Source organism: Falco biarmicus, chromosome 2, assembly GCF_023638135.1.
Source record: "Falco biarmicus isolate bFalBia1 chromosome 2, bFalBia1.pri, whole genome shotgun sequence".
Taxonomy (NCBI): domain Eukaryota; kingdom Metazoa; phylum Chordata; class Aves; order Falconiformes; family Falconidae; genus Falco; species Falco biarmicus.
In genome coordinates, this window is record NC_079289.1 from 21,768,374 (window position 1) to 21,793,462 (window position 25,089).

At 44.4% G+C, this 25,089-nt stretch overlaps 1 protein-coding gene across 3 annotated transcripts in view; it reads right to left on the reverse strand.

Moving 5' to 3' along the window:
- The window catches only part of SPATA13 (spermatogenesis associated 13), a 161,092-nt gene that overhangs the window by 68,675 nt on the left and 67,328 nt on the right, over positions 1 to 25,089 (reverse strand). Inside the window, exon 1 of one of the 3 annotated variants that reach the window (XM_056328870.1) lies at positions 13,627 to 13,743. The exons of the other annotated variants lie outside the window; for them this stretch is intronic. The gene's annotated coding sequence lies outside the window, so the exon portion shown is untranslated. Of the gene's footprint in view, positions 1 to 13,626; positions 13,744 to 25,089 lie in introns of those variants that run through there. 3 annotated transcript variants of the gene reach the window in all.

The window sequence follows — 25,089 nt, forward strand, 5'->3', positions numbered from 1 at the left end:
GAAAGAAAGAAACTGAAAAAAGAAGGAAAAAAGTAGGCACATCTGCATGTTGCTGTATCAGTTACATTAAGGCACCTCAGTCTTAACAACTCCACATAATACAAAGCAGGCCCTGTAATCCTCCCTGCAAATATTTAGGTTAGCAATTGCAAAGTAATCCAGGCACAGCACCATTCATAAAACCAATTCATCACCGGGTCATACAAGGCAATTAGGCCTGGACACTAGATGCAGAGGTGAGGAGATTAACAATCACCACCTGAAAAGATGTTTTAAGTGATCCTGGTTTATTTTTAACAATATTTTAAAGCCTTTGAGAAGATTAATTCCTCAGCCCAAGAGCTGAATATGCTGCTAAGCTAAACCAATGTACTGAGTCCTCAGCACAGAATACTCTCTGTAGGACTTGGGAGTGTTACTGCTTTCGTACTGCTACAACACCGCTGTCCTTTGCCCCAAAAGTCTGATTTCTTTGCCACAAGATGAGAAAGGTCCTACAATTTTCACTCTGCCTCTTTCTCATGCAGTCATGCAGAAAACACACAACAGATTACATCCATAAAAGCAAAACCTGTTTATGTGTATTCTTCAATAATAAGACCCTGTTTCATAAGGTAGACTGTAAAATCTTCATCAAGGACGTTATCTCTTCAGTACTATCAGTGGTGACTAAGGGAGTTTCTAATACTGACATTAAAGTGCAGCTGATAAAATGCAAGAAATATGTCTATTTTAAAGGATACTAGATGAGATGTCAAAATTTAAAATAAAACCAGATACACTGGAAATAAACAGTGAAAGATCCAGGACAAGATTCTGAGCCAGATTTCTGAATCTCATTCTCAAGAGAAAGTTGTTAGGTAGGACCTGCTGCATTAGATCGGACCAAAAAGCCATCTAACCAACTCTCTTGTCTCCAAGTGGCTTAAGGAGGAACAGGAAACAGGACGAATACAGAAAAAATTTCCCTCTATTTTACTTTCCCATCTTCTGGCAACCTGAAGTTTAGAGTCTTCCTAAATCAGAGGCTGCAAGCAGAATACACTATTTTCTAATTCCATTGGGGCATTCTTCCATGAATTTTCCTGCTTTATTTATATTTTCACTAAATCTTTGACTTTCATCTTTCACTGAATTCCCATAATTAATTGGTACCCTGGGAGAAATGTATTCCCTTTGGTTTGATTTTAATCTACTGCCCAGGTGATGCTGTGTCTGAAAACCTAGTCTTGCCGGAGGGTGCCAAGAGCTGGGTGCCTCAAGCCTTGCAGACACACGTGTTGAAAGGTGAAATAACAGGAAGGATGGGCTTCCAGGAAAAAGGGGAGCACATTTGTCAAGAGGACTTATAGCCAGATATGCAAGTTAGGTTCCTGGATTCTTCTCCAAATATTTAAATGATGGTCATATTTGCTTCTTGTACTGTTAGGAAGGGTTTCCTGGGTTTTTACAATCTCGATGACTGTAATACAGAAAGCATGACTAAGTAATTAATTCCGTAAAAGTGTGCTGTTCTTGATCTTTTTTTTCTAGCCTTGCCACATGCTACTTACATTTTATGCTGTTGCTCAGGTTTTAAATAATATATTTAATTCACTCAAACATTTTTAGAACCTGGAAGGTCAGAGCCCTAGTGATGAATGCCACCAGTTCCCCAAAATCCACCGTTTCTCTCAGCAGCCAGTGCACCAGGAAGCATCAAGTTCCTTGTTAACCTTTTCTCTACTGTGTTATACAAGTGTGTAACTAAGGCATTTAGCCAACTTGGCTATTTTCTTCCTGGATAGCTAAACTGTTCCATCAGCAACCTAAAAATACTTTAACAACACAGCAACAAACCACCCAGCATGCCAAGGAGCCATGGAGCCCTTGGTTCATTGTTGGGAGGTTTCTTTTAATTACAAGGTCCTGATTAACACACTGGAACAAGGCAATAGCTTACTTCAAACAGTTCCAAAGTACTCTAAAATGCTGACCCTTGTCATAAGCAAGGACAACAAGGGACAAAGACAAAAAGAAATTTTTTTCAGCTCTGAGTCAATCTGAGTCTGTGACAGGGCTTTGAAGAAACCCAGTAATTTATAGAAGCCAACTTTCAAACATGAATTTTGCAGTATCATCAGCAGCCAAACTCTTCCCATTAGTTATCCAATTCCCAAACTGATGGTTTCAGACAGGAACTTATTTTTAAACAAGGTCTCTGTACAAGATCTGTCTTTAAAACTTTTGCATTGATTTTATTTTTCTAGTTGGAACAACCTATCACCATCATCTTCGTTATTGTTGTTGATGTCATTATTATCATAATCATTATTATTGTTATCTGGTTTATTTAGTCCGTTAACTGGCTGAACCATTTTACTCATGAGGTTTGCCCAGAGACAACATTATCTAGTTCTTAGAAAAAGCATTCTGCCTGTAATTCAGTCTCTGCAACAGTATTAATGCAGGGACAGATCCTGGTTCATTTGAAGCTCTTAGCTTCAGTTCTTCCACATGCAAGCAGAACATGAAATTACCATAATTAAGAGCTAATTAAAAATACATGAGACTAAGGAAGTACACTCCTCCTCACAGAAATGCTAAGCATGGTAAAAATGCATCCAAGAGCTTTTGCAAAGAAGTTTCCTTCATTAGAAAGAAGGAAACATCTGACAAAATATGTGGCTTAAGCTCAGCACCTGCTGCAATGGATCTGTCCTGTCTCAAGTGGGTAGTTGGGTGAGCTGTTGAACATCTGAACTTTGAACATCACAACAGACTTGTTTTCTGCTGTCCCACGTGTATAAAAGCCTTCTTTATATTCTCATCCTACGAAATGGAGGACATATGAAAGAGAACTTCAGAATATGTAAGCAGTGCTAGAAAGTTTAATCTAGAGCCATAGAATACAAGTAAAATAGAAACACTGGAATGAAAATCTCTACTCCTTAATTTAATCAGGAAAACAGATGGAGAAAGCTGACCGAGATAAAGAATGAATTACTTACTTATTAAACCTAACAGGATGCAGATGATGCCTAGTAGGCAAATCAAGGTCACTTTCAGCCAGAGTTCAATGGCCTAGCCCAATAGGATGGTTTGGGTGAATGAAAGAAATGAGCTGCCTTTATATGGGACAGCTGGTTCTTGCGCACCAAATTAACTCTTACTTGATGCTACCTGTGCACATAGCAGTGGGAAAGTTGGCCTCCAAAATAGGAGTGCTGGTTGCCAGGAGCAGGTGAGCCCTGTGTATAAGCAAAGCCAGGTTATAGTGTAGTTAAACTGCTCTTGAATTTATTTAACATAAATAATTAAATTCCGTACGTTTTCAGGGAGCACAAAGCATTTGCATTACAAAAAGAAATACAAAATAATGCAGAAATGCCAATGTGACATTCTGACTGTCTATAAAAAATCCAGGATGAGATCAGTCTTGCCTTGAGGGCAGCAGCAATGGTCCCACAGACTCCATTACACCCACAGGTCAGACACTTTCCAACTGACTCTCAGATACAGGGGAAAGATGTAACACAGACAGACACCTCAGACACAAGTGAAACTCTCTGAGTGTTAATCTCTTTCACGTCCTCCTGCTCAGAGCCAACAAGCCGCTTGGAGGAAGCTGTACATATTAGCCGGGACTCAATTTGCTCCTGGTTGGAGCCAGGACAAACGAGCCACTAGCACTGTAGATGCCAGCCGTTCCCTGCAGTTCTTGTGTGCTGAGCGCCCTTCATCTCTTCATCTGAACCTCAGACTCAATTCAGCAAGAATTACTAGAAAAGCTCTATGTTCCAGGAGAGGACAAAAGCTCAGTTGTCCTCTGTCATATCACCTGTGATTTTTGGACAGTTTCCATTTGCAGCCTATCCATTTAGCTCTCAATAGTCATGTCCTTTCACTTCCTGGGATTTCATTGTCTTCTACAACTTTTCATTTATTTTGCCAGTCTGGGCCTTCACGTATCCCACTCTGCTAGAAAGTTATTTCTTGCTGCCATCCTCATAACAGTGCAGCACAGTCTGCACAGAAAAAAACTTACTCTGGATTCCTATTTAGAGTACATCAATGGAAAACCCTTTTCATTGCCTTCAAGCGGAAGACTGTTGGACCCAATGACTAATCAAACCAAGCTCTTCAATACAGTTGTGTCTGTACACATTTATGGTCACCCTACTTAAGATTCAAAATAATTCTCATAAAACCTACTCAAAATTTATTCCAATTAAAAATCAAAGGTTGCTATGGAACCTGTGGTGACAGCAATACTGAGAAACTTTACTGGTTCAAAAATTAAGTGTCCTGAACAGAGATCTTAGACAAAGTTGAATTTTCAGAAACTTTTTAGTGTTTTCCAGTAGCAAGAGGTATAATATTCTTCTTCCCTTCCAGTTTCCCACCAGGGAGACAAAGAAGAGAAAGAGACATGTTAGATGATGTAATAGCTCAGACATATAATTATTCCTGATGATGTAGGTGTTTCCCTTGCTAATTTGGCACTATGTGCCAACAGTGTAAGTACATACAGATTTAGGAGACTTCATTCAACAGACTGGCTGTTGAAATTTGCATTCCAATATTGCTTGGAGCTGGTTTAAAATTGTGTGACAAGTAACTCTTCTTATCATAATAATGTCTATTATCATATGTTAGCATGTCTTCACATAGTGACAATTTGGAGAGCAAAACTAAGCCATGTTTTTGTGTTCCTATTGAACCGCTGTTGTATCTGACTGATAAGAATTGGGAGTTTGGTCCTGTAAACCCTCTTCCTTCTCTTTAAAATAATCAAATTAGTTTGAGTGGAGTTAACTCCTCCAGGATCACATACAGTGTTAGTACTTTGAAAACAACAGCAAGAGCAAATTTTCAAAAGACCAAATAATACAAAGGACTGTCTCTCTTTCCCAGAACACAGTATTAACCAAAATTAGGCATTTCATGTGCATTAACAAGGGTGATTAATGTTTCAAATACAGCCTGATACTGTGTGACTGAAGAACAGAAAATGCGATGCATGTATTTAAAAAAGAGGAGGAGGGTTGCCTGGGAAATTAACTGACTCTGAACTTGACAAGATATTACAGTCGAATCTGAAGGCAAGGTTGGCTGAGAGAAATCTGGGGAGCTTTGCACCAAGTGAAGAGGAATCGTGCCATAAAGAAGTAGATTCTGGGGGACAGGAGTGGTAGCTGTGCACAGTGAAAAGAGGAAGGCGATGCAATTTCATGGGTCAGTCAGGGATCCAGGAGGAGGAAGGGCACACACGATCCCTCGCCTCATCCTCACCTCATCCAGGCCTCTGCCTCTGCAGGGGTGCTGGGCTGCTGTCCCTTGAGTGACAGTGACCCCTTCCCCCTGCCTCTAGTTTAAGAGATTTGTTCTGTAAGGAGCTACAGACCAGGAGTCAGCAACAGAAAACACAGTTACTGTAGAGTAACCTTTTTTGTGTAGAAAAAAGGCATTATAGAGATAATGACATCTGAGTCATGGTTAGTTTACCTCCCTGCTTCTTGATACAGACCATTCCCTACTGGGGGGAACTCAACATCTTTCACTGTTTTTTTTCTCTGTGGACCTTTCTTCCTAGGTAATGTGTAGTCATTCATCACCACTAGATACCTCTTCTCCAGAGAAAGACTTTTAATTGTCTTCTCCACTACAGCTTCTCAGTCTGGCATTTTCATCTCAGCTTCTCAGTCTGGCATTTTCATCTGAGGTGAGTTCCCCAAAGCTAATAGATTTCCCTGATTCCTCTCTCTTCCCGCCCCCCCCCCCCCCCCTTTTTTTTTCTTTGGAGGAGAAGCCAGAACTGTTGGGTATTTTTATTCTTGTGGATTCCTCTTCAGATGTTCAGTATGGTTCAGCTGATGGCTCAAAGAATCAATTTGGCCTGTCTTTTCCCCCAGAGTGCATAGGCAAATCTTGCAAATATACCCCCAAAGCTAAAAAAGCTTCTGCTGTTCCAGCCTCTGCCTTGCCCAGCACAGAGCCACTCAACTGCACACTCTTAATACCCTGAGATCTATAGTCACACCTCTCCTCACACGCATACGGGTAACATGTAGGAGCTATTAAAACTCTGCCTTTGGGGAAATCATATAAGGAAGACTTACAACCAATATACCATAATACCCTTCACATTCTCATTACCTACCTAGTACATCTGCCTGGTGTTCATCATTAAAATCATGTATGTGTGTTTGCACTTGTGTGTATATAATCATCCATCACAGCATTCTTAGATTATTACAGTGTAAGACCTAAACATGCATGACATGAGCCAGGTTCACTCCTTGACTCGACGCTTGTCTCAGTATTTTGCAATTCAGCAATGTTCTAGGGGAGAACTGACTTTCAATTTCCTGCAGGAATAAAAAAATCTATATTGCTTTAATAAGTGGTGCCAGCTACTACAGCTCTACACAGAGTGGTAAACCTGTCACATTTAGAAATAAAATATCTGAATCAGCAGATTCAAACTCATGTGGTTTTTCTTTTTGTTTCACTCTACTAATATGTTGGTTGTGCCAGGTATTTTGCTTAAATCTAAATCAGACCAAGAAGACGTAAAATAACATTTCAACTGTTCAGGTTATGCAACTTGGGCTACTAGTTTTACATGCTGCAGATTTACATGGCCTTGGCTTAGCTTTGAATATGTTCCCTTATAAAACTAGAGTTCTCTCTATGAACAGACTGCCTGCTGCTCCAGCAGTGCAAACTATACACTAATTTCCCTGAAGATGGGGTTGCTTTTGCAAGTTGCAGAAAAGGGTCTTGAGCCTGCCCCTGCTGAACCAATTCATTACACAACTGCCATTCAAAAGCTGTCCACACTGCACAGAGCACATGGAGATAACTGCTGCTGCCCTGGACTGCCACAGGAGCTCACCCACAGCTGTAATCACCATCTATTTGCGAAACTTGTTAAAATCCTCTAATTAAAAACCTCTATGGCCTTATTCAAGTCCATCTCATGGCCCTCGACCTTTTAGCCTCAGCTGGGACACATACAGGTGTGGTTGTAGCAGTCTTCTGTATCGCAAAGGGCAGAAAAACTGTTACAGTGCCTGTCTCCTAGAGACTTCATCTTCCCATAAATACTTATGTCTTTGATGTTTATTTTTGCTTTGAATACACTACAGTGACACTATTTCATGAAATACAAAAATTCTGGATCACCTGTCTGCTGATCTGTAATTTCATCACTTTTTTTTTTCCATAAAAGTAGAAATTACAAGATTTGAAATCATTAATTGAGCAGGGAACAGATAAAAATAATGCATGTTCATTTGCTTAAAATAACAGTTTTAAAGGACTCACAAAATATAAATATTTCTGGTATAGTAACATTAAATGGTTCTGATAAGCATAAATCATTTCCCCTTATTCCCTTCCCTTTAAATATTCTATCCAAAAAATATTCATCCAACTCATTAAGGGGCACCAACTTTTTATCTGAATAACAGACTTAGTTTATCAGAGCTGTTTCATAAACTCTTGGAAATGAGTTCTTCTTATGTCCTTCTGGGGCTCTGGAAATGGAATATGCAGAGAGAGTGGCATCAGGAACTGGCAAATGACACTTCCTTGTGTTGGAATCTAAAGGACAGTTATATTTAGATGACAAAAACCGCACAAGAAACAGGGACTGCTAACAGATACAGTAAATTGGTGATGTTCTTTTCCAACCTCATACGACAACATGGTAGTATTCTTATGAGAGGAAAAACAAAATAATGTAATTAAATATGACAGTGTCCCACAAGATTTGTGACCCCTCTGAGAACAGATGACACTTAATGCCACTGTCAGGAATGATACTGTGAATTAGAAGAAAGAGGACAAGTGACAATTAGTCACCCATGACTTCAGCGTGACTGATTGCTCTTCAGCTGAGATTTGCTTCCTGATTGTGCTAATCCACAGACAGGCAAAAGGTTCAGGAAAGGATTTACAAAGTCTAATAAAGGAAATCTTCATTTCCAGCTCTCCCTGAGGAGTGCACCTAAGTGATGTACCGTGTCTTCAGAAATTATGCCCATCCTTCACCTAAGGGCATGAAAGAGGAGGGCAAGGAAAAACTAACTTGGTTTTAAGTTCCCTCAAATAGTACATTCTTACTTGCTCCAATAGTACATTCTTCCATCTGTAATGCAGTCTGATTGGAAAAGGAGGAATTAGGCCATGTGCCAAGAATTTCTAGATGACAGGCAACTGAGCTGACCAGCGGCTGCAGGGATCCAACAAGACACTCAGGCGTGCTGCTGCCATGCAGGTGCACATCCTGCACAGGGGATGTGGTGCATTATGGATGCACAGCAAGTCCCAGGTTTTAGGGAGCATAGCCCATCATGTGCATGAGATGGAATCCCTGCCTGTGGGCAGAATCATGTGGCTCTCCTACAGCTTCACTGGATTCCTATACCTCCAACCAGGAAATTAGATAAGAGGCTGGCAAGTGTCCACACCGCACAGTGCAGCCATGGTTTTAAGTCTCCCACAGCATTCTCCTGTGGAATACTTGGATGGGCATACTCTCTGCTGTGTTGTATGGCGGGGCCCAAAGAGTGGTGGTGAATGGAGTTAGACCCAGTTGGTGGCCATTCACAAGTGGTGTTCCCCAGGGCTCAGGATTGGGGCCAGTCCTGTTTAGTATCTTTATCACCGATCTGGACGAGGGGATCGAGTGCACCCTCGGTGAGTTTGCAGATGACACCAAGCTGGGTGGGAGTGTTGGTCTGCTGGAGGGCAGGAGGCTCTGCAGAGGGGTCTGGGCAGGCTGGGCCGATGGGCCGAGGCCAGTGGTGTGAGGTTCAACCAGGCTCAGTGCCGGGCCCTGCCCGTGGGTCACACCAGCCCCAGGCAGCGCTACAGGCTGGGGCAGGGGGCTGGGAACTGCCCGGTGGGAAAGGGCCTGGGGGTGCTGGCTGACAGCCGGCTGGGCACGAGCCCCCAGTGTGCCCAGGTGGCCAAGGGGCCAGCAGCGTCCTGGCTGGTGTCAGAAACAGTGTGGCCAGCAGGGCCAGGGCAGTGACCGCCCCCTGGACTGGGCACTGGTGAGGCCGCACCTCGAACCCTGGGTTCAGTGTCGGGCCCCTCGCTGCAGGAGGGACGTCGAGGGGCTGGAGCGTGTCCAGGGAAGGGCAGCGGGGCTGGGGAAGGGGCTGGGGCACAAGTCCTGTGAGGAGCAGCTGAGGGAGCTGGGGGTGTTCAGCCTGGAGAGGAGGAGGCTGAGGGGAGACCTTATCGCTCTTCACAGCTACCTGAAGGGAGGCTGTAGGCAGGTGGGTGTTGATCTCTTTTCCCAAGTGACAAGTGATAGGACAAGAGGAAACAGCCTCAAGCTGTGCCAGGGGAGGGATATTAGGAAAAATGTCTTCACTGAAAGGGTGGTCAAGCATTGGAACAGGCTGCCCAGGGAGGTGGTGGAACCATCATCCCTGAAAGTGTTTAAAAGATGTGTAGAGGTGGCACTTAGGGACACAGTTTAGTGGTGGACCTGGCAGTGTTATGTTTACAGTTGGACTCAAAAATCTTAAAGGTCTTTTCCAACCTAAACGATGTTATGGTCTTTCCACTTAAGCCTGGGCATCTCCATCACTGGTCTGGGTTCTAACACTGGTCTACAGGTCAGTGTCCCAACATGCCACATTAAGTTACATGTGCTGCACAGGCATGTTCCTGTGAGATGGCAGCATGGTGCTTTGTAATTACATGTCAATCACTGAATTAAAATGAAGTTGTGTGCCCATCTGAAAAGCAGTACCGTAATCTCTTCATCTTTTTTAAGGCTGGCTCTTAGAAGACCATTGTAAAATTCTGGTCATGGCTACACATGAACTAGTCTGTCTGACGATCTATGAGTTATCTCAGTGTAATGTCAGATACCCTAGACTCGGGTTTGCCTGTCTCCCTTAGGTGTGACATCAGAAGAGTCCCGCCTACATATCAGAAGAGAAGGGTGTAACTTTGCTCTCCATGGAAGGAAGGCAAGGGCTCCCTGTGGCTTTCTGATAAGTGAAGGTCATGATAGTCCCATTTAAAAAAAAGAGAAAAAAAAAAAAAAGAGCAACTAAAATGCAGATTCAGTCCCTGTAGGTCAGGTTATGGACTTCTATCAATCATTAAAAAAGAATTTGTTTATTTTAATCAGAGAGAGAATTTTGGCTCTTGAGTCTAGTTTGGGGTCTACCCATGGGGTTTTACAGAACTGATACTGTGTAATTTCAAAATATTTTTTTGGAGTTTGAAGACCTAGAGATTAATTTGTGTACTTAATTCACTTCTGCTTCACCCCCGATTCACGAAATGTCACATCCGTGCTCAGAGTGGGAGGCCTTGTGCAGTAGCTGCAAATCCCTGTTGAATAGCCACACGGTCTCTCTAATCCCTTAAGAAAATGTAAAAAGATTTGCAACTGAAAGTGACCGTTCCTACAGTGTTTATAACCACGTTTGATTAAACACAAAACCAGAGTCTTCATCCATGAACGACATCAGTGGCAGCAATTCTTAATCAACAGCTTCACGATTCCTCTACTTCTAGGCTATGTCAGGGTAAATCTAGTACAAAGAGGGAACACAAATGCTGCTCTAAGCCAGTCAGGGCTGGACCAGTCTGAGGAAACCACGTCTGCGAGTACAGTGCAAAGCGTCACTGGAAAGAGACATTTGGGGGTCAAAGCACATGGGGATCAGATAAAGCCGGCCATTCCACCACCCTGTAGGAAGACAGGCAGTTTGCAGTGCAGAGGTATAAAAGTTTTTGATTCACTCAGGCTCATACAACAATATGGTGCCCTGCAGCATGTCACTGCAACACACTCATTGTGACATGGGACATTCTTATTGCAGAAGAGGAAGAATCTAATTATGAAGGTATGCATCCAAGGTCAGCTCAGCTCCAAAGTGGATCGAGTAGTGAAGATCCTGCCTAGCAGTAGGGCTATCTTAGGAGAATTTAATACTCATTTGAGGCAGAATCAAAGTACTGGATCCCAGAGCTCTTTTCTGTGAGATTAGCTGCAATGAGGCAGACTGGAAGCCCACCAAGATGAATGGGAACTCAGTGGGCTTTGGATGAGATCCTGTATAAGCAAAAGGCTGCAGAAGTGAGACTCAAAGCAGACCACTGGCCTTTGCCTGATGGGAAAGTTAGCCAGGAGCACTTTACTACTAATACAGTTGCAGTGTGTAGTGACACAACACACTACGTGGACATCTTTGCTGGACTGCAGGTTTCCATGTGAGGAATTAGGGGCTTGAGCACAGACACGCAGCTGGGGAAGGAAATGGTAGGAGGGACTGATGGCCTTGGCACACAGCATGGAGTGTGCACGGCACCGACAGAGGCTGCAGGCTCTCACCCCTTCCCTCCAATACCCTTGCAAATCCCTGCTTGAGTTGAAGAGGTATAAATTACTGCCATAGTTTTACCAATAAGTTTTCACATGTATAGAGCCCCCTCCAACAGCACAAATTATTCTAATTTTAGGATTTGGCTTTGTCACCATTTAGAAATCTTAATTTGTCAATCAATCACACCTCAAGATCTGAGTTCATGGGCACACAGCTGTCAAAAATCTTCAAGAAGAAATGTTAAAGAGAAGGGGGAAAAGGCAACCCTCCTTACGTTAAGCTTTGTACAGGCAGGGGAACCAGCCTGCTCGAGGAAATGCACTCAGAGCTTTGCTTGAATACTGCATACCCTGCCCTGCAGCAAAGATACAACCCCAGGCAGCTCTTTTTCCTTCACATGGCATCGCTGTGGAGCCTGCAGCATTCCTCAGGAAACTTGTCGTGACAGAATGTCACAGGGAAGGCTTGGGGGAAACAATGGTCCCCAAGGCGGTGGCAGAGCAAGGAGGAGGGGTGGCACAGGCTGGTGAGCGTGAGTACACATGAGAGCAGCAGCAGGGTACAGGTAGGAGAGCATGAGTGGACCAGGCTGGGGGAGATGTGAGAGCGATGGGAAAGAGCCACCCACCAAAAGAGGTTGGGGAGAGCGAGGGGGTGGGAGGAGAGAGCTGCAAAGAGGGCAGGTGGGCCTCCAGGTGGTGATGGAGGTGAGAGTGAGCCACAAGTGGGAGCTGCCTGTTCCAAGGGATTCCTCTCTCCTGGGCACTAAGGGAAAACAGATTAAACAAAGGAGCAAAGAGCTACAGTAGCATGGAAAAAGCAGGTAGAAAGAAGAAAAGTTCAGTGAAAGAGTTTCATATCATTTTAGCAAATAAAACCAAAGGAGCCCCAGACACTTCAAGTTCACAGGGTGAGCCAGCAAATATGCAGCATGCCTGAGGTCTCTCTGGTCTTGGCAGCACTGCAAGGGTTTTATTTTCACATAGACAAACCATTCATGAACAATTTCTCCAATGCATTAAGTGTAAACAAGCTTTCCTTTTACATAGGTAAGTATTTCTTCCTACCTCTGTGATTTGCTCTCCTAAAACAAATATTTTTGTGTGGAACCACCAAAAGAAAACAATTCTGAGGGTTCCCATTAATTACTGCATTTCCCAGGATTTCTCCTGCAGTGTCTGGAGCCAGGGTCCCCTGCCACATGTTTTATTCTGCGGAGTCTTTCCGTTTTATGACTCTTGAAGCAACTGGTCATGTTTATTGATCTTTCCACACAGCTGTTCTTTTCCTGCAGGATCACTGAGATGCATTTTCTGGGGCCCGATGCATAAGGCCCCATGCATCACTTAAAAAAGGGTTTGCTGATGTAGTAACAGGAGTTGACGAGGCAGCAGCTTGTTAAGACTCAGCTTGTGGGTGTAAAGGAAGCAGAAAATGCTGTACACTGGCTTCACTTTCACTGTAAAAAAACGTGCTTGTGTGATAAATTCCAAAGTCCCGTCAGCAAACTAGCCCAAAGGAGACTAGCTGTGATACGTAAGGATGGGGTGGGGGAATTGCAAGAGATCTGTGCTGGAAAAGGATGGGTGAGATGTGGGCAGCTGCACAGGAGAAGGGTGGTGGAGCATCCATCTGCACAGAACAACTCTAGCTACACACGGGCAGCTCCTGGCACATCTCCTCACATCCCAGACAGCACCGAATTCCTTGCAGCAATTCTACCACTCCTCACCCATCCTCACTAATTTTACCAGATCAGACATGAATGGGTATGACCTCATGTAGATACAAAACCTGTCTCATGCAATAACAAAAAGCAAGCGCTTGTGACCCAAAAATAACCCCAAACTGGGGATGACATCGCTCCACCGTGGATTGTGTTTCAGAGGTTTCCGAGGGCCGTAGTCACAGGGGGCTGCAGCACCCAGCACCCCTGTGGCTGTGGCCCCAGTTTGGCCCCAAAGAGCAAGCGTGCCCCTCAGGGCCAGCATGTCGACAGGGTGAGCGTGCCCCCCAGGGTGAGCATGACCCTCAGGGCCAGCATGTCCCCCAGGGCAAGCGTGCCACCCAGGGTGAGCGTGCCCTGCACTGCCGGGCTGCCTCACCAGCCGCACGCATGGCGGCAGCCACCCTTGGGACACCGCGGTGACCCTCCCACTGCCACCCGCTGCGGCTGCTGGGTGTAGCTGCACCAGGGTGCTGGTGAGCACTTGTGACTTAGGGAGGGAAGGGGAAAAGAGCAGGAAAGGAAACTCCTTAGAGAAAATATCTGTCTTACCTCTCTGCTGACTCCTCAGAGAGCGCCGCAGACGCTTGCCTGTACAAACTTTTCCCTAAAACCAGATTAGGATCTCGGCTCCAGCACAAGGAAAAGCAGGGGTGCTCTTGTTCTCCCCCGCAACACCCCTAGCCCCCTGCCCCAAGCAGCCTGGGCTCCCCTCCGTGAGGAACCCCTGGAGGGTCTCTGGAGGAGCTGCTGCCCCCCGAGCCGTTCCCCTGCCTCCTCTGCGCTCAGGGGGAGGAACAGCTGGAAGAGTGTCAGCACAACACGCTCTATAAATTTTCCTCAGCCTTCCGCAGACGTAAGTCCTTGAGAAAAATGCCTAAATCCCGTCATTTGTTGACATAGTAACCACATTTAAGTTTTTGCCCCCCTCAGAAGCCATCTGCATAAAACAATTCATTATGAAAAAGATTTATCCAACCTGCAGCGGGCTGGTGTATGTGGTTTTATTTGTCTAAGGAAGAAATAAAGAAAGTGCATGTTTATGCACTGGGGACTTCACACCCAGACCAAGGGCTTGTTTCATTACAGCAGTTAATATTAAGGACTTCCACAGCTCTTTGAAGGAAGCCTATTACCTAGTAAAAGGAAAAATCCATTATTCAGACAAAAAGCCCATTTCTAATACCTAAGTAAAGCTTTAAAAACTTCTAAGGACGTCTCAAAATGTTCTGGTTTTTTCTCTAACTTGTTTATCAGATTCCTTCAAGGATGCTTGAAACCATCTGAAAAGTTCCCAGTAAAGTTCATAAAGTGACAAACAGCTACTGGGAGAGTCAGCAGAGGGTCAGCATCAAGCAAAGCCTGCGGGGAAGACGATGCTTCCCCAGTCCTATGGAGATGAGCCCTACTGAGATGAGCTCTTTAGTCTCCGGGGCGGTGGAGAGGGCAGAGATAAAAGAATTGTGCTGCAGGGATCGTGTGGGGTTTAATGGGTGTCCAGGCACCCCGCATCCAAACTGCTGCCGCCGTACACAGATCTGCATTCAGATTTCCAGCCCTTTTACCGGTAGTTTTGGCTATGGGAGCAGACTGGCAGCATGTGCAAAACCAAGCTGCCCTGCAGGGCTTTTCTGGCCCCAGTTGCACAAGGGTGGGGGTGGGGGTGTAAAGTAACAAAACCCAAACCTTGTTACTCGGAGCTGAAAAGAGCCTTACAAGCCGCATTTCAGTGTTTTAACTCGATGCTGCCTTACAAAAACTGCCTCATTTACAAATCTCTTTAAGAGCCTAATTGTGTATTATTTACTTCGGAAAATTTGTCTTTGAGTAGCTTTAAATGCATGCTTAAGCTTGGAAACAGCAGAGCAGCACAAAGAGTGAGAGATCTAGCATTCTGGAAGATATAACCTCTTTTCCTCAGACCTTGAGATTCATTACAAGTCACCATAACCTTTCCCCTCAACACCCAGGCATCGTTATCTTCCTCACACCACGCTCCCCCAAAAAAAGAAAACAAAACAAAACCCAAAAAGAGGTAAGTTTCTCATCCACATCTCTTTCCTGAAGCGTAGCAGAGAATAATCAGTTATTTCCTGAACTATCATTTAAATGAGAAAATTCTTGAGAAGAGAGAAAGAAAAGAGGTTTAAATGTACATTCACAACTCATGATTTTGGAAGTCTTACCCTTTGGGATGGTTTCATTCAATTTTTTAAATGATAAATTCTGAAGTACAGTTTCAGCATCAGTATGTATTTCTCAGACTATCATCAGCTAATATCCTGACCCAATACCAAATACACAAGTGTTATTTTAAATGTTGTAAATGTTTTATGAAAGCGGTAGGTATTATGAAACTTGTAAAGCTATGGCACAAAACCATGCTGCTGTGCAATATACACCTACTGGGTATGTGAAGACAAAACATTTTCAGGAGACAAGGTTTGGTTAAGTTTTTAGAATATTCTAAAGCAACTCCAGAAGGGTGTGTTGCCTAAACTCCTGAATTATCGAACTCTGATTTAGTGTGTAACTATATTTATTGTTTAACAAATCTGTGCACAAAGTTTAGGCCAAGCTGACTCTCCAAAGTTGTTAAAAGTGACGAATGCAGGGACTTCTAATCAAAGGAGTCAGCCTTGGGAAGGACGAGAAACAAAGAATGGATGGTGAAAAGAACACCGTTATCTAAGTTATGCAGAAAGACGCCTCCAAGTGAGGAAAGTTCTGGCCACAAGAGGAGACAAGCTGGTAAGGTGTTGCAATCTACTGACATCAACAGAAAGTTAGTTGTAAGTAGGACAAAAATAATTGTGGCAGTGGGAGATTGTGACCTCCAACTCAAATAGCCCTCCCAAAGAGGGCAAAACTCTGCTTGGGGAGCATGTATAGTTAGTAAAAAGCTTTGGTAGTGCTCTCTGAGGATGCCTGCTAATTTGCATTAGAATCAAGAAACCTGTAACCAATCCTGTGTGTGAATGAAAATGAATATGTAATGTACTACGAATACCCAAGTACTCTATTGTATATAATGTGTGCCCTCGAGTAACTTGTTAGGAGGAAAAATCCCCCATGCACCCAGCGCTGCACTAAACCACCGTTGGCTTTCTAAACTCTCATTTGGTTTGGAGCGTTTTCTTGGTTATGCTTTTCAATAACAAGTGGACCACTAGCCCCCTGCCCTGCCCCCACATTCCATCCAGTGATGCCCATGGAACAACTGAAATGTGTTTGTAGCTCTGGTGGCACAGAGGTGGTGCATGAGAGCTACGTTTCTGGCCAGGTCTTCTCTGGACTTGCTGTTGAGCTAGTTAGACACTGCACCTGATCAGCCGGTAACTGAGCTACAGGCTCAAGGTCAGTGTCACCCTCACCTTCCCTTTTCCTTGCATGCCCTGCCACAGTCTGTTTCCTTTGCACAGCTCCTGTGCTGGAGCCACAGGGGTGCTGTTTCAGAAAGCCGGTCCACTTGAAAACCAACCCACCCAAAAGCCATAATTTTCCATTTCATCAACTCCTTAAGGTGACCTACCCACAGCTGTGCAATTGCTGGGTGCAGAGTTGGGCAGTGCAGGCAGACAGGTGGGCAGTGCAGTGCAACTGCAGAACAGCAGCCCCCGGTTACACTACATTATATGTAATATCCATATTCCATCTAAGCTTTTTTTGTGCCTGTGCTTTCTTGATCAAATGGGACAATACTCTTCCCTTATCCTACAGGCTGTAAGCCACCGAAATGCTACTGTATTGCAGCCATGCAGGTACTTGAGCTGACTGAGCTCACAAAATACGTTTCAGGTGACTGAGGTGCAGTACCTGTGATCCTCCACACATGGTATATAAAATCAGAGCCTTCACAAACTCAGAAACTCAGCTTCGAATAGTGTATTATCATCTAGCAAAAAAGGATAAAATATACAAGAAATAAACCACATTTATTTCTGTACACTCCATACCAAATAAGTACTGTGCTGTTAGCAAGAATTTAAGTACTAAAGTCACTCTGCTCTTTGTAAATTGAGCCCGGTTTCCATGAAATAAGCTATTAACTGGAAAAAACAAACCCAAACACAAACCCAGCAGTAGCATATGTTCTAAATTATTTTTAGCAGGACTCTAGAAAAACCTCTGCTGGTAAACATACACAATATAGTTTGTGCTAATACTGTTTAGCTTTGTTTTTCTGAACTTGTTTTTGACCAGACTGGAAGATAACCTGCTTGGACTGTTTACTTAGAAATTATATCACAATTGGACTGATTTACCATACATAGATAACTTAGAATTGTAGGAATTTGGCAACAACATCGACTGGACTTCATGAGGTAACAGAAAGTTGCACAAGCATGCTTACTAGGTCGGCTGTTGAAGGTGAACCACTATACTGATGAGATGGCATAAAAGCCCTGTGTCCTTTTGCAATCGTGTTTTAGAAAGCAAAGGGGTGAAGGAACACAAGCAGTGGGCTCTGGCCCAGAGCTGCATGCACAAAGCATTAGCAGCTGCTTAGCGCTATGTTTGCAAATGCTCTGGTTCCTGTAGAAACACCTAATCCTTTCTGAGTTCTGGCCAGCGTTTATGGTGAAGTGCAGACAGTGAAAGACTGTTCGGGATGACCTGCTTCTTATCAGTATGGTCCATTTTGTGTGACAATGGATTTTCAGCTAGATTTTTAAAGCTGAATTATTCAGGCCACCTATTTAAATCACTATGTGTGTCAAGGACAGATTTGGTGGGGGCGGGCATGGTGAGGTAGGGAAGTTTGGGTACTGCCTTAGCCATAGGGAACAAAGCCAAGCAGGGAGAGCACAGGAAACTACAGAGCCTTTCATGCAAATCTTACAGGTATCCTTGAACTACCCTGTAGAATATAATACTGATTTACGTCCAGCAATGGTAGTCTCAGATATCGTTTCAAAAGGCCACAAAATACTGAAGCAAACCTAAAAGGCAAAACCCAGAATAAAAGCACACAAAAACAAAACAAGAAGGTTTGTAGTCTGCTCTTTCAAAAGCTAAAGCTGAAATTCCTGTTGACTTTGAAGGGATGCCCCTTACCCAAAGCAGATCAATTAACTAAGCTCATTTCGTGGCTGTTTCACTTGCTCGAGCTTTTTAAACTTTGTACGTGTATCCTGTTCAGTAGGGCGTTCTGGGAAGTATCTTGGCATCACCTTATTGAATTTATTGAATCTGGGCCCTAAATACCACAGCTACAGCAAACAGATAGACCATGCCTGAAGAGGCAGGCACTCCATATTCAAACTGGAGTGCAAGTGCAATGTCTTTGCTGCCTACAGCTCTTGAAGATGAAGCTGTGCCACTCCTAACCAGCAGCTGCTGTTGAAAGGGCTGTCCTCTGCCCCTCTCTTTATGCTGGAGATGGTGTTTGACTCCACCATTAGTTGATTTATCTTACTCAGTGAGCAGAAAAATCTTCAGTTTCTTCCTGTTGGATTATTTTACTCTGTATTAACTCCTTGACCTGCTCACCACAGAGTCAAGAGAAGCATCAGTGCTGCTCCAAGGGAAAGGGCAGGAGTGCACCCAAGCGGGAGGTAGGGAGAGGCTGCCTGGCACTCTTTGGCAGTAGTTATCTTTTAGCCCAGTTTAAACATACTGCCTGGCTCTACCCTTAGGCCACAGCCAGAGATATTGTCCAGGCCACAGATGAACAGGATTAAGAGGTTATTTCTTTATTCCTCCCACACTTCCTTGAAGATTACTGTCTCTTCAGATCTGCCAGTAGGGTAATGTGTTTTGTCCCCCCTCTTCTCAGTTTCAAAATGATCCAGAAAAAATCTCCTATGAAAACTAGAGGCTAGTACAGATCATTTTCACATAGCTGTGCCAGGGACTGACAGGATAAGCAATTCTATCACTGCATCACAAGGTAAGGTTTCACAAGGTAATGGCGTGCTACTGCTGAAACAAGGCACTGAGTCTCCTCTCCTTTCTCTCTTCTGGGAAATGGTCTGTGCCTCCACCTAATGCCAACTCTGCTGTTCCTCTGACAATTTGATGATCCAATTCAGCTCACTCAACTGACAGAAAACAGTTTGATTGTTGAGGTTTTTTTCTTTTTTTCTACAGCCTGTGACATGAATCAGCTCATGCAGCAGTGACAGAGCATTCACAACATGCAGCCCTGAACCAGGACCATGCTTGTGTTGGGGTGCATCCTGATGGGAAAGAAGGGGAAGAAATGCTCAGTGTACAGTAACATCCTAACATAGGTCAGCTGCAGCCTGATGTTAGCAATAGCCGTTATTGCTGTTTCCCAGCTGAGCCCGAGATCTGTCCCTGCACACACTTTACAAGCCATGGTGAGTATAGATGGATGGTTTGCACAACACTGGAGACCTTTCATCTCTCAAGGAAAAGGTCTTTCTTGACAAAGACAGGAACAACTCCCATGAAAATGTTCATTTGCGCCTTTCAGGGCCCTGAGAGCTTTGAGCCACCAATGAGTTCATTTAGATGGTGCAATACTTGTACCTGGACAAACTGTCAGTGGACGCTGGTAGGAGAAAAATTAGGAAAAAAACAGCAGAAGATTAAATTCTCTCATTCCATCGGACCTTCATACATCCATTTGAATTCCTGCCTTCTGATTTATCAAGTCATCTTGTGATTCTTGACTGTTTGCTTGCAAACCTACCCCAGCCCTGGTATGCTGACATCATCTTCCCCCTCCCGGGTGGCACTCACCCGCTGATGAAATAAATACACCTGCACAGAGGAGGAAGGAAACTCAGGGAGTGTCAGATATCAGTCCAAGTGCCAGCATACCATAGCAGGCTGGTGCAGTCACCCCTGGCTTTGCTTCAGAAGATTCGGGGAATGTCACTTTATTATATTTTGTAGCAAACACTTGTAGGCTGACAGTCTGCCTCCTTCTTTGCTGGCTTTTGCACTGTGCAGGTTGCTGTAGCCGGTCATACCTCAGAGAGGGCTGAACACTCGGAGTGATTTCAAGTTACTTTCTAAATGTCCTGCTTACAGGGAGCCATAATCTTTTAAGGAGGTAGTTTGCCTTCTAAAAAGGAAAATCCTTTCAAAGGTCTCCCAATATTAGTGCTCAAGTCTCCTGTTCAGCTGGCCCGGCAAGTTGAAAGACCAGTTTGCATCCTGCCTTGCTGACAGTTTTGAATTTCCTCCTCTAGCCATGAATCTTCTGGGTGAAAAGTATGCAGAGAGGCAGGACTTGCAAGCTGGGTGCTTTCCCAAGCACAGTCTTGTGACACAGCATCAGTCAATCAATCAATCAGAACCAGAACCACGTTCTTCAAACACGTAACATATCTGCATGTAGCCCAAGCTGTGACACCAACTTCACCAGCAGCCTCTGGAAAGGATTGCGCCAGAATCTGCTAGGTTTACTTGTCCTGGAGAGTCCCCCAAAAAACCCTGACACAACTGCTACTGCTGCTGCTGCTCAGGACGAAGCTGTGATTTCACATGACCCTCTGCACCAAGTTAAAATCTGGCTGCCACAGAAAGGTCTTTGCTACCATCCTCTCCAATTCCCTTCCCCTCCCACCCCCATTGCCGGCTGCATGTTCCTCCCTCTCCCTGTTCACTTGTTTTCCTGACTTAATTCTCTGCTGTTCTAGTGAGTTGAATCATCTTATTCTGTAATTGGAGCAGTGCCAGAGCTGGCAACAAGGCAAGCAGCAAGGATACATGGTGAAGAAAAGTGGAGGAAGCTGGATTTCACTCTTCTGGCAATGCTAAACATGAAGGCAAACATGCAACCTAATAGAGAGCCAGAATGCAGGGCAGGGCACGAAGGGTCTAATAGCTACAGGTACAATGATGGCAGCAAATCATGCTGTGTCTGTGTCTGTACAGGGTGCTACAGTCCAAGATGCTCCCAGTGAGGAACTGTTCTCCCATCCTGGTTATATACAGGTTCAAGCCAACTTGGGAGCAAAGAGTTGCCCATTGCTCACTCTCACATTCTAGGCAGTTTTGGCATGAGCCCACAGATCCCCAGCACTCTCTATTCAAGACTGGCTATTCAAGTAACCACAGGAGGAAAGGGTGGTGTGTGGCTGTGGGAGCGTATCTAATTTGCCCATTTAAGTCCCTATTAAATAAGCCCTCTTCTTTACACGACAAGCCTTGCTCTTTGGCAAAACACATGGACAAGCCTGGCTCGCCAGGTCCCTGGGAACACGTCAGGAGAGCCTGCAGCTCTGGTGAGCTCTATGGACCCCAGCTGGTGGCTGCTGGCACACTCCCCAGGGCTTTCCACATGACCAGCCTTATTTGAGATTTCCCATTAGCTGGGCTGTCTCATACTGGAGGGTTGATTAGCTCGTCTTCCAGCTACAGTGGTCCCATCCCAAAAGAATGACTGAAAAAAATGACCCCTGAGCACACAGAGTTGGCCATTTCTCAGCTGCCATGTAAGAATTGAGAGAAAGCCTTTGAGCAGCCAGCTCAAAAGACCTAGTGGTATCAGCGTTGAGGTCCTGAGATGACTTCATATTTTCCTGCCCCAAGTCTTTTTGAGCAATATGTACATAAAAGCTGAACATATTTTAAAACTCAGCAGTCCTATATGTAATCAGTGCTTTATTAGATTTCCAGCAATGCAAAGGGACTAATAATTAATTTGGAAGCTACTTGGAAGCAGCTTTTTCATTTTATGCTCACTGGTGTTTTTCCATGTTGCTCTGTATAACTAAATTGTGTCCTGATAACAGTGCTAAGAGCAGTGGAAAAGCCAACATATTAAATAAACTTGGCTACTTCTCATATTTTACATGCCACCTCTTGCTCACAGCCTGTGGGTTTAATGCCTGGCAGCTGGAGCCAGGGCACTGAGCTGAGAGCCTTTGGTGCTGGAATTTGCTTTTCCTTGCTTCAGCTGAACCTGAATTTGTCGACCTTTACTCTTATCTGTTTGTCAGGGCAAGAAACACAGAGCTTTTTGCATGGTACTTCATACACTGATCTGCAGCCTGGATGGTCAGAGGCCTATTGGGAAAGAAGAGTGGTTTAGAACTGCCCTCAGATGTCTTTGTACTTCAGGGCTGCAGGAAAGCTTCAGTACAGCAGCAATGTACTACAGCCATCCACTCCATCCATAACACTGCCAGGATGCCGAGAAAATCAGGAGAGATTTTTTTTTTTCTGGATTGCCAGGACCATATTATTCTGAACATACCTTGCTCGCCCGTGCCTGTTTTGGAGTTTACTGCACGAGCTGTGTCACATTTTCGCTTCCACCCTTGTCTGTCAGTTGGGAGTGAGGAGCTGTCTGCCCTTGGAACCTGGCAAGGCAAGGCAATGTTGGTGGCCCAATAGCCCAGAGTGGAGTCACAGCTCATCTGCTGGCACCTGAGGGCAAGAGCAAGTGTGGGGAGCAAAGTGGTCTCTTGTTCAGAATAGAAACCTGTTTACTCCGACACTGGTGACACACTGTGGATGTTGTATTTACCATTCATACCTGTACTGACACCCTGCTACGTGAGCGCACTCAGCTCACCCAAAACCAAATGAAATCGACTGCTATTTAGAAGACATTGACTCCTACATGGAAGTACTTGATTACTTTGTTGATGAGTGCTGTGGAAATGTTAGTCTATTAAGGAAGGTGAAGCAGAACCACTTACAGATCATAAATGTTTAGTAGGGGGGATGACCCCTGCACAGTTTAGTAACATCACCAACGGCTGTCCTGCTGATCCCCTGGAAACTCACCCTCCGTAGCTCCATAAGGTCAGCAAAGCCAGCACATCCTCCCACTTGTGATCTGTGGAGCGTGTCCTAGCAGGGTTTTATCCTCTGCCCCTCTGCGAGCAACTGACACTGCCTGCTTACCCCTGCTCAAAAACCACACAGCTCACTCCAGAGTTTTGCTGGAATTGTCCTCCGAGCCGCAGGGGCACCAATGACATTTTCACCCTGTTTTGGTAAGTAGCAGTCACGGCTCCTACAGTTGGTCACATCAGGCCACACGTTCAGCTGCCGGTGAGCCAAGCACAGTGGCTGTTGGATTATAATCAAGCTGGTGCTACAACCAACAGCCAAATGTCAGTTGACAGAGGACTTCAGCCTCCTAAAAGCGTCATTTTCTCCATTTGTAGAAGGGCAGTTTTCTGAACAAAGAGCTCAGCTCATGTTTCTTGTAAAGTCACAGGAAAACTACTCAGAAAACTGTTTTTGTAGGGAAGCACGTTACTGACAGAGGGGGGAAAAAAGCATCTTTGTTTTAGAAGAAATTTTTTAAAACCCTAAACTTAGTGTCATTTACTTTGGCTTTCTCAGCACACCCCAGGCTGTTTACCAGCAGGAATGAGAATTTACACTGCTCAGGCCCCTCAGAGAAGTGACTGCAATGTAGATCAAACCACGCATAGTTTGCTTATGGCAATGGTTTCCCCAGAGACTTGTGGTTTGATTTTAAGTAAACAAATAGTGATACAAGTAGGAGGATGATGACTCAGGTAAAAGTACACAGATCTGTTATATACGGCAAACATTATATAAGCTTACGATTCATCAGAGACTTTAAAAAGGCCAGTTTAAAAGGACTAAATTATCACCCTCTGAGACTCCATAGGTTCTAACTTAAACAACTACAATAAAGTTAATGTATTCATTTTTAAAACAGAAGTACCTCTTCTGCTTTTGAACTAGGTCAAACGGCACATTTCAAAATAAAATTTTATTACTTTGGAAATAAATAGCCTGAATTGCTTGCTGATGTTTGCTGACTTCAGAAAACATGACACTTGGTTCTACCTAGAAAAGGAAAGGGTGTGGGTTTCGCCAGCTAACCTCTTTCCTATTTTTACAAAAGCCAAACCTCTGAGCTGGACTGGACCTCTAGGCCTTTCCACGGGATGGAGGATTTCTGACAGTGCTTCCCTTTCAGACCCGTGCAAAACATATCTCGGGCACAAAGTAACCCATTCTGGAAATGTGCTTCTTCCCCACCTACCCTTACTTACAGAGCAGTGTATTTGGTCAAAACAGGGGACACACAGCAACTCCAAGGAAGGGCAGTCATGGAGCTATTTCCTTTTGCAAATAATTTAGTATAAGACTCTTCCCCACTTTTTTACATCAGTCCACAGAAATGTGTTCCAGTTCTGGTTATGTACACCAAAAAATACAGCCATCCAAATGACAGCAACACAGTGACATGTGTTGGAACACACTTTTGCAAGCACAGCTGCCCCTCTGGAAACAGGTTTTCAGAAGCAGTTCCCTAGGAAATAAGAGGGAAAGCACACTGAAACCTTGTTCTTCCCACCTACCCTAACCTTCTCCATGCTTTCCTTAGTGTGTTCCCTCTGTTGTTCTGCAAGCAGATGGAGGGACACTTGCAATGAACAGAAGTTGCAGCTTCTTCCCCACACTCCATCAGTGCTGCAGGCACTGTGGGCGAGGGAGCAGTCAGGGTTCAAAGGACAGCTATATTTGCTCTTTGCCTTCCTTACATGTGCATGCATATAACCACCTTTAGGTAAAAAAGTATCCTCACAATCTTCATGAACACAAACTGAACCAAGCTGGAGAGAAAGAAAGTGGTATGAAAGACAAACAAGGCTTACCAGACAAACACGCATGTCAATGCCACCCTCAGCCACAGGGAGACATCAACTCCCAAACACAGGTTTCCTTCTCCAAACTCTGGGAAAGGGCCCCTGGACAAATGAGGGCAAACCGGGGTCAGTGAAAGGAGGATATAGATCTTTTAATGTGTAATGAGGCAGAACGTAAAAATGTACTGAAGACAAAGGAAAAACAGCCAGGTCAATGAGGAGCATTGGATGCAGCTCCGAATCTGCTAGATACTACAATGGGGACAAAGCACATCCAAGACCCAGACGTAACAGGGACTCCATTAGCTGAATCCCGGTTTTCCTTTGCAATCCAGCTAAATTGCAAACCACAGGGCACTGAGCCACTCCCAGCATGGGACCAGGAGAAACCCCTCACTCATCTCTGGGTCTGTTGTTTCTAGTTTGTGCTATGGTCCTGGAAATAGGAGAG